Genomic DNA, 9,002 nt, shown 5'->3' with positions numbered 1-9,002 from the left:
TCAACCATCCATTTATAGAGAAATTATATGATGGTGGGCGTATGAACCCGTATTTTTAAAAAATGTACTGTACGACCTGCTCCATATTATGATCCAAACCGTCCATTTGTTGGGCAGCAACTTAAATAGGTTGTGCAACAAAAATCGCTTCCACAAGATGATCCTAGCCCTCCGATATATTGAAGTTTACATAATGTTCAGTCGATCTGTAGATCGGAGGCAGGAGGAGTGGCAATTCACACCAGAATATGGAAACTTCAATATATCGGAGGGCTAGGATCATCCTATGGAAGTGATTTTTGGGGCACAACCTATTTACGTTGTGGCCCAACAAATGGACAGTTTGGATCATCCTATGGAGTGGGCCATACCATACTTTTTGAAAAATACGGGTCTGCTACCGGTGCTTCCACCCATCGTATAATTTCTCCCATTTATAAGAGGGGTGTCACTATAAAAAAAATAAGGAGTGTAAATACATCTGGGTTAATGAATCTTACAATATTGTGTCGTGAGTCGTGGAGTCTCGTGACCAGGTCTGATAAATGGTTGGTTGAAATGAAGGGCGACTTTGAAATCAAGTAAGTGTATAAATTGAAGAGATATTGGGTCTTCTGATTCTATTTGCTTTGGTTTTTCCATTTATAGAACTTGAGAACAACCCATTTCAAAGAAAAACCGAAGAGAACATGGGTCGATCTTACATTCAAATGCTTCTTCTGGTTCTAGTTGTTTTCTCTCTCTTCTTCCTTCAAGGTAATATATGTTCTTCTTTTCATTCTTTGCTTTATGTTTATAGTTCATAATTTTCTTCTTTCTTTATTGTCCCTAAGACTCTTTTCCCTTTGTTTGATTAGCACTAGGGAGAAAATTAATGATATTTGAGAACGCAGCTCCTTTCAATCTACTTGAGGTGTGAATTTCCCATTTTTAATCGATTTCTCTAACCAGTATTTTGCGTCTTTCAGCAATTTTTTCTAGCTAAAATTTTAAAATTTTCCTCTTGCTTTTGTTGGGTTTTCAGGTGACGATGATGGATTACTCAGGGCCGGATCGCAATGGAAATGTTGGGCACTAGGATCTTACTGTTTCTATGTAATTTTCTCTTTCTGCTAAATAAGAGGTGTTACTTTAATTATGTGATGAAAAGTATGCTTCAAGATTCTATAGTGCACAAAAATATGAAGTTTTGAAGCTGCATTACTCAATTTGGCACATCGCGTGGTTAATTGTAATATTGAATTCAGTTGGAAGATATAACTTTAAGGCCGAAATCAGCTAATTCACTATTCCGTATATGGTTGTGACTAAAAGACCTGTTTTCAGGATTATAATCTGAGTCATTCAAGGAAGAGTAATGCTAGGGAGACCAAAAGCACAAACAAGTGACAGGATAAATGGGTTCAGGCTGCAACATCACAAGCATGATTTCAAATTTCGGCTTCTTCGGAATGCATTTTGGCCCTCACCGAAACCGAAATTTCGGACGGATGAAATCGAATAAAAGAATATTTTATCTCGCACAGAATTTCGGCTGAAATTTCAGTCATTTCAGCCAAAATTTCCGGAAGATAATATATAATTAATAAAATCGAGATTTTTAGTTGAAATTTCGACCGAAATTTCAGTTAAAATAAACGACCTTTTCGGGTATGTATGATTTCGGTTTCAGTCGAAATTTAGAACCATGATCACAAGTGCCCTAATCCATCTCTTCAAGTTTAGGAAAATCAGCAAAAAAGTAATATTTTTTGCACGTAAGGAACATTCTCATCGTTGGGCTCTCCATCTGGTCGTACTTTTGGTCTCCATATAATTCTTGGTGGTTACGCAATTAGTGGAGATGGAGGTCAAATCCACCATTAGACATGTCAGGCGAAATGCATACCTGTAAAGTAACCTCTAGCAGTATGCAAGGCTAAGAAGAAATATTCAGAACCATCTATAGCAATTAATCTACGTTTAAAAGGTCATACATAAATCAAATTCTCCCTCTCTCTCTCTCTCTCTACCCAAACATAGAAAAATAACTGTATCCTTTAACACTATCCGAAACAATACTCATTGTCTATAAACTTAAATGAAACTAATAAGAATGACTCAGAGATTATGCCTTCGCTCCCTCGTTAGTACCGTGAGGATCAAAATTTGAAAATGCATGTAAAATCCACAGTAAGCCAAAGTGCAGTACGTAATAGCGTATCATTCTAGTTGGGTCAAGCATGCCACATAAGGAATTTGAAGAGAGGAGTCAAATGAGAAGAAATGCAATAAGATGATAATAAAAATTCTTCACATGTCTGATCAGCTAAATAATGGACCAGTGTGAAAGGAATCATGAACTTACAGGTAAGTATCCAAAGGTTCATATGCCAAAGTTCAAAGGTATCAAGAGTTCAATGAATCACACACAGTAGGCAACAATATCAAATCAACAGCATTTCTACCAAGCGGCCAAGTAATGTAATACCAAAATTTACCGTGGTTCAAAAGACACGCTATTTTACACCGGCGGTGAATGATGTTGAAACTAGTTCCTATTCATATTCACATATACCTGTCGACGCGGCCAACATATATCCCCCATTGGTAGGATCAGAGTTCTTATGCTTGCCAACGTATTGTTGGCCCATTGGCGGGGCAGTTCAAAGTTCAAATCTAAGCATCACATGAAGTGTCCACAATCATGAAATAGATGTAAGGATTGGTAGATAAAACAGATATATGCTTATCAGAATCACAACCGAATAATACATAATCATAAATTGTTTATAGTTTAGAAGTCGGATACATAGCTTAGAAGAATATGGGTTCTTATCATGTCACAACCAAACAATACATGATCAAGAAGCATTCATTATCACTAGATCATACACACACTTCAAAAGGACATAAATCCAACCCCACGACTTCGGACGCTCGAATAGAAGTGTTCAAACGCCCAAAGGAGGTTTCGTGCCCAGACAGATGGAATCAAAAGGAACCGAGAGCCCAGATTTTTGAAAGTTTTGCATGTGTTTTGGAGCAGCTTCCCATACTCTCCTCACTCACGGCCTTCTCAAATCTTTCTTCTACTAGCTTCGTTTGGTTGCCCTGAGTCTCAGCAGCCGTGGGGATTTTGAACGAATTCATTGTTTTGTTGCCATTCCTTGTTTGGTTGCCATTCCTTTCTTCTACTAGCTACTAGATGTCGGCCTTGGTGCAACGGTAAGGTTGCTCCATTGTGACTTGGTGGTCACGGCTTTGAGTCACAAAAACAGCCTCTCTTTGCATACAACTAGCCCTCCCCAGACCCCGCAATGGCGGGAGCCTCGTGCACTGGGCCACCGTTCCTTCCCAGGTAATTATACATTTCAAACCCCCACCCCCCCACCCCCCCAAAAAAAAAAAAAGGGAAACGATAAATGCACCCCTTTTCATCACATGGGACACACAACTGTAGTGTACCGCAATCAAATCTGTTGAATTCTTCTGACGTGAAGTACATCAGCCCCTCTGCAGTCATTGATACACTACTGCTGGGTGTCCCAAGTAATGAAAAGGGGAGCATTTATCATTTCCCAAAAAAAGGTAGAATTTGGCTTGAAAAATCTTGGTACTGGTACTTTTTTCTCTCCTCTCTTTTTCTCTCCTCTCTTTTTCTCGCTCCCCTCCCTGTATTCTATCTATTTAGTTATGACACCCCATACTTATTCCCCTTCTTTCCAGAGTCTACACTGTGCTAACAAACACTACTTACCACTATTCTCTGAGGTAATTCCAGACAAATCCTGCTTGTCTCCTCCTTGTTGACTTCTTATTCCACTACTCTCCTAGGCAAGGGTGGATCTAGGGGGGGCAATTGCCCCCCTAAAAATCTGGATTTTCCTAAATTAGTAGGTTTAGATGTCAAATTTTCTTAAAACTTCCCCCCTTGAAATTAGGGTTGCCACTTCAAATTAGGGATTTTTTCCAAGTATGTTAGCATTTTTTTAGGGAAATGATAAGTTTGCCCTCCTTTTTGACTTGGGATAGCCCCCTCTAGTGTAAAAGATAAGTCAAAAATACACTTGGCAGGGATGTCGCAAGTAAAAAATAGGGGTGGATCGATATATCACTACCCTTTTTATAAAGTTGCCCCTAAAAATTGGGATTTTTTCCTTCATAGTTTAGTTATTTTTTTCGTATAAAGTTCCTATATTATAGGCTTATTTAATAACTTTCTCATTCGCAACCTAAATCTCTCCCTTTATGCGAACTCACCTTAGTTAAGCAATTATGAGATTTTATATGTTAGTGCACATAAATTTTTTCTCAAAAAATACTGCGGGCCCACTTCATCGGATGATCCAAAGTTTTCATTTGTTGGGCGAACATAAATAGGTTGCTCCATGTAAATCATCTCCATAGGATGATCCTAACCCTCCGATCGATAATGAGATTGTCCTTTAGATTGAGGGCTTAGTATCATCCCATAGAGATCATTTAAGTTGTGTAGAACATGAAATGTCTTTGTTCCTTCAGGACCACCTCGGTTCTGTTTTTACACATATATATATATATTCTGTTGCCCTTTTCAAAAAAAAAGAACATGAGATGTATATAGTGGGTCCCACGCATTAGAACACAAGGTGTAATTACTGGGCCCTGCTACATAAAAATATTAGGTGTAAAATGCGGGCTCCACCTTAAGGATTAGAGGGAGATGGTGGGCCCCACCTATCAAAATTTGCAGTCCAAAATGGTGGGCCCCAACATGCTATAACAACCATTTTCTGCCCCTCCTAAAGTATATTACTGGATCCGCCCCAGCTCCTAGGTCAGTGCTGCGCATCCAAACATACCTAGGTAAACAAATATTCTATGAGGCGTTAGGGAGGAGGCTAGATCCAAGTCAATGGAGTTGGTGAAATAGCGCCCCAACTTTGTATTTATTTATTTAACTTGATAACAACCTAAACTGACGGTTAAGGAATGCGGATTGAAGCAGCAAGTCTAATATATATTTTCACCAGGAAATCCTTAACTCTTCCTAATTAATTCAAGCTGGTTTTGCTATTTGTACTAGGGTAAAAGTGGTTGTTCTTGCCAAAATTCACAGCTAGATTCTTCTATCTGAAAACAACCCATTTCTTAAAAACTAGAGAGATCACATGAGTCGATCTTACCTTATTGCATTTGTTCTAATTTCAATTGTTTTGGCTCTCCACTTCTCTCCAGGTAGCTGTTTTCAATTTTCCAACATCTTTATTTTTACTTCTCATCACATCAACTTTCTCTTTTTATAGGATCTGGGTCTAAGGAGATGATATTTCTTAGAGGAACTCCTCTCAATCAATCTATGGTGGGGTTTTCTTTCATTTTTCTTTCAATTTCTAATGATTTTTAAAGCCATTTTTTGTAGGCCATGGTTTTAAACACTTGTTTTCTTTTGATGTTTTTTAGGATGATTGGAAGAAAAGTAAACTGTTGATGGATTACGATAAACCGCCCCTCAACATGAATCCTGGTATTGTCCCTTAACAATCAAAAGAACAACAATACACTGGGACTTGGCTGGCAGTTGAAGATAATAAGCACCAATTATGTAATCTTTGCGTTGGTTTCATGATAGTTTTTTGTTCCATGTGTGAAGGAAAAACTTTAAGATGGTTGAGTAATCGTTTAGCGTAGAACTCGCTTTGAAGCTTGGCTGGAGTATCTGCATAACGATTCAATGCAGGAGTACATGTCAATTGCTATGCCCACAGCAACTAAGTAAGATTTTATGTAAAGTAATTACAAATTTAATATGTAGTGAGACCCAATTGAAGACATCTATAAGGGAATTTGTGTGGATGGTTCTTAGCAGATCTTGGGTCGGATAATTTGTCATGGTAATCGGATCAGATTCATCAGATTATTTAAATCAAAGGCCGAAGGCTATAAGTTTTTGATCAAACCCATTTAAAATGATCAAATCAATGATCAGATGTTCAGATCAAATTCATCATATTATTTAAATCAAAGGCCGAAGGCTATTAGTTCTTGATCAAATCCATTTAAAACGATCAAATCGATGAACCAATAAGCCCAACATCACATGATTCGACGAGTAAAGAGCCCCCAAAATTTGTGAAAATCATATGGAAGGTCGCCTCGGGGAGAAGTTTTCCGATATCGGGTTCGGTCAACCGAACACTCACTCAGTCGACCGAGCTTGGCTTCGGTCGACCAAGTTGTAGGCACTGGATTTTTTAGAAGTTTTCAGTTTGGAGTTCTGCCGACCGAATAATGGCACGGTCAACCGAACCCCACTTTCTAGAAGGGTCTCCTTGTAGGTGTGTGGCACTATCACGTGTTGAGCTGTTGTCTCGATTCGGGCTGTTGTCTCTGATAGTTGGGTGGTTTTATTTTGGATATGTGGATTAAATTGTATGTATGATATCGAATGCCTTGCACGCTTGTAAGGCTCTCCTTGCAGGTGTGTGGCTGGCTCATGGTCTCCGTTCGAAGCGTGACAACTTTTTTCATTTATTTGTCATCGGATCGGATTTGCCCGGTAAATTTTCTCAACAAACCAGATTTCTTTCACTTCATATAAATTGATGACAATACCCCTATTAATTAACTAAAGACGATTAGGGATTTAGGGTATTTCAGACAGAAAGGTAGGGATTGGTGGCTCACTGATATTCATGAATAGGCTATGCCAAATGAAGAGATCTACAATGAAGAGAAGGGAAACTTATGGATGGGATGTGGCCATAGAAATGAAGAAGATGCTGATGGCAGTCCTATATCACTTCTAGACAGATGTGAAGAAACAAAATCAGAGGGGCCACTACCATATCCTTAAAAAATTTGGATTCTATGCCATCATAGTGATAGGCCTCTCGTTTTTTTCGCTTGGGGTGTAGCTTCTTAGCTTACTCTAATATTTGTTTTGTAGCATTGTCATGTTGTTACAGTTTGTACCTAGGCTCTTTAGCTGTTGTGCCCCTCCCGCATCCCACTGATTAAATTTCTGAGTCCCCAGTTTGCCTCTCTTCTTTTTTATCCTTTCCCTTCTATAAATGCATCTAATACTCTAGTAAGAAATCGTGGGAACCATTTTCTTAAACACCCTGAAAGAAGTTATGGGTCGATCATACGTTCTCACTGTTCTTCTTATTTCATCTGTTCTTTCTCACTGCTTACACCAGGGTAATTGATTTTACGTCTTTTTGCCTTTTTCTTATTCTTTTTTGTTGCTTTCATTGAGGCTATTTTTTCTATGTATTGTAGGATTTGGGGGAAAGGAAATGAGATATGAAGAAGCAGCTCTTGTTAATCAACTTGAGGTGGACTTTTCCCTTTTTGTTTGTCTTTGTTTTAACATGTTTAATTTTCAACCGTTATTACAGGATAAAATCCTAAAATCGTGCTTTGTTTCTGTTGGATTCTCAGAGGAACTTGGAGAAAAGAAGAGTCACAATTGAATTTACTACTGATTATGATGGTCCAGTGAGAGGTGCAAAACCTGGTGGACAAACCCCAGTAACCCCACCATTATGCATGAAACAAAGAGGACGGGCAAAGAGAGAGAGAGACAGGGGGTGTTAAAGTTAGCATAATTTTCTACTGTGCCAAATCAGATACCCTGGCTGAGGAATGTAGCTATTTCATTGCTACTGAGTCAGCTCAAAACTCACTTTGAGACTTGCCCATTGCTTCTTCTTTGTTTCTTAATTTGTCTATTTTGTGAGTGTTTTTTAGTAGAAAACTCATTGAGTCAACTTGAGACTCACATAAGGTGTGAAACAACGAATTACTCCATAAGCTTAAGCTGTTAAAGATGGCGTTATTTAATCTTTTATACTTTAACACTCTCCGTCACGTGGGCCCCCTCTTTTTTAGGGTTGGCCTACACGTGTCACATGTGACCCCTTTTTATGGGTTGGCCAGTAGATGTGGATTTTTAATGTCAAGGAGCTTTGAACCCATGGCAATTGCTCTGATGCCATGTGAAACAACCAATTACTCCAAAAGATTAAGTTGTTAAAGATGGTGTTATTTAGGGGCCGTTTGGATACGCGGATTTTAGAATTTCGAATTTCTTCAAAATTGTAGCTAAGAGACAAGAGAAGAAGCGGACCAACCATCGTTTTTGACTCGTTTTTTACTTCTCGCCCTTCTCTCCGTCAGCAAGAACATAGCAGATGCTCCCACATTTCCAGGTTTTAGAAATCTCAGGATGCAGGAGAGATTTTTAAAACCTGATTTTCTTACTTAAAGTCCAAGAAACGCTGTCAGGACAGTATACAGCAGCTTGATCATGAACCATCTTTAACACTGTTTTTCAGACTAAAAACCTGGATTCTAAAATCCGCGTATCCAAACGGCTCCTTAATCTTTTATACTTTAACATAGGTCACCTACACATTAATGCTAATGAATTATAAAGAGAAGAACACTCATACCGGAGGCTTCTGAAAAACCATTTCCTAAGTACCGTCCCACAGCCCCACAAAGTATGATTAAGGTCAATTAAGGTGAAACAACTTTTATTTAGTTAATCTAATATCTGAACATTTGAATTTAAAGACAACTCACATATGATCAAAGATGTGTCGGTGCGCTTAGGGTACATTTGCAAAATTAAGCAACTATTACTCGATTTGTTATGCGTTCAAGACATCAGTCTGCTTCTAAATTTGGTAACAAGGTTCTCATAATTTGGTCCAAAACCCATGAGAATGTAAATAGCCTGGTCATATTCTTGAATATGATGGATGGATGATGCAAATTGATAGGCTAACATCTTAGTACTGGAAGGGAGTATGTGACTCCGACGATTCACCCCTAAAAGCTAGCTGTTAGAGGGAGGGTGCACATTCCCTTATAACCCATCCCCATCCATCTCACTTATCTGATGTGGGACTATTTGCTTTTGCGTGGAACCCCAACAATCTCCCCCTCCACGCGGAAGCAACGTGGACCATCTCGCCCCTCCACGCGGCAGCAATGTGGGAACCACGAGATCTTCTCTAAGGGAATTCCAC

General features: G+C 38.9%; 3 long non-coding RNA genes across 4 annotated transcripts; all 3 read left to right on the top strand.

Annotated features, from left to right (window-relative positions):
* Nucleotides 1–532: 532 nt before the first annotated feature.
* Nucleotides 533–1,282, top strand: LOC143885783 (uncharacterized). The gene is made up of 3 exons (XR_013253587.1): nucleotides 533–756; nucleotides 858–913; nucleotides 1,025–1,282. It is a non-coding gene; the product is annotated as an uncharacterized LOC143885783 (long non-coding RNA).
* Nucleotides 1,283–4,964: 3,682 nt separating this feature from the next.
* Nucleotides 4,965–5,887, top strand: LOC143885782 (uncharacterized). Its single transcript, XR_013253586.1, has 4 exons — nucleotides 4,965–5,199; nucleotides 5,268–5,323; nucleotides 5,425–5,488; nucleotides 5,615–5,887. It is a non-coding gene; the product is annotated as an uncharacterized LOC143885782 (long non-coding RNA).
* Nucleotides 5,888–6,419: 532 nt separating this feature from the next.
* LOC143885781 (uncharacterized) lies at nucleotides 6,420–7,792 on the top strand. 2 transcript variants are annotated; one of them, XR_013253585.1, is made up of 3 exons: nucleotides 6,420–6,520; nucleotides 7,246–7,301; nucleotides 7,408–7,792. It is a non-coding gene; the product is annotated as an uncharacterized LOC143885781 (long non-coding RNA). The 2 variants fall into 2 exon arrangements; XR_013253584.1 differs by lacking the exon at nucleotides 6,420–6,520 and adding an exon at nucleotides 6,614–7,164.
* The last annotated feature ends 1,210 nt before the right edge of the window (nucleotides 7,793–9,002 follow it).

Source organism: Tasmannia lanceolata, unplaced genomic scaffold, assembly GCF_043159265.1.
Source record: "Tasmannia lanceolata isolate RefF3 unplaced genomic scaffold, GAP_Taslan_0.1 ptg000009l, whole genome shotgun sequence".
NCBI lineage: Eukaryota > Viridiplantae > Streptophyta > Magnoliopsida > Canellales > Winteraceae > Tasmannia > Tasmannia lanceolata.
Note: the sequence above shows the minus strand (reverse complement) of the source record. Positions and strands in the feature narration are given on the sequence as shown.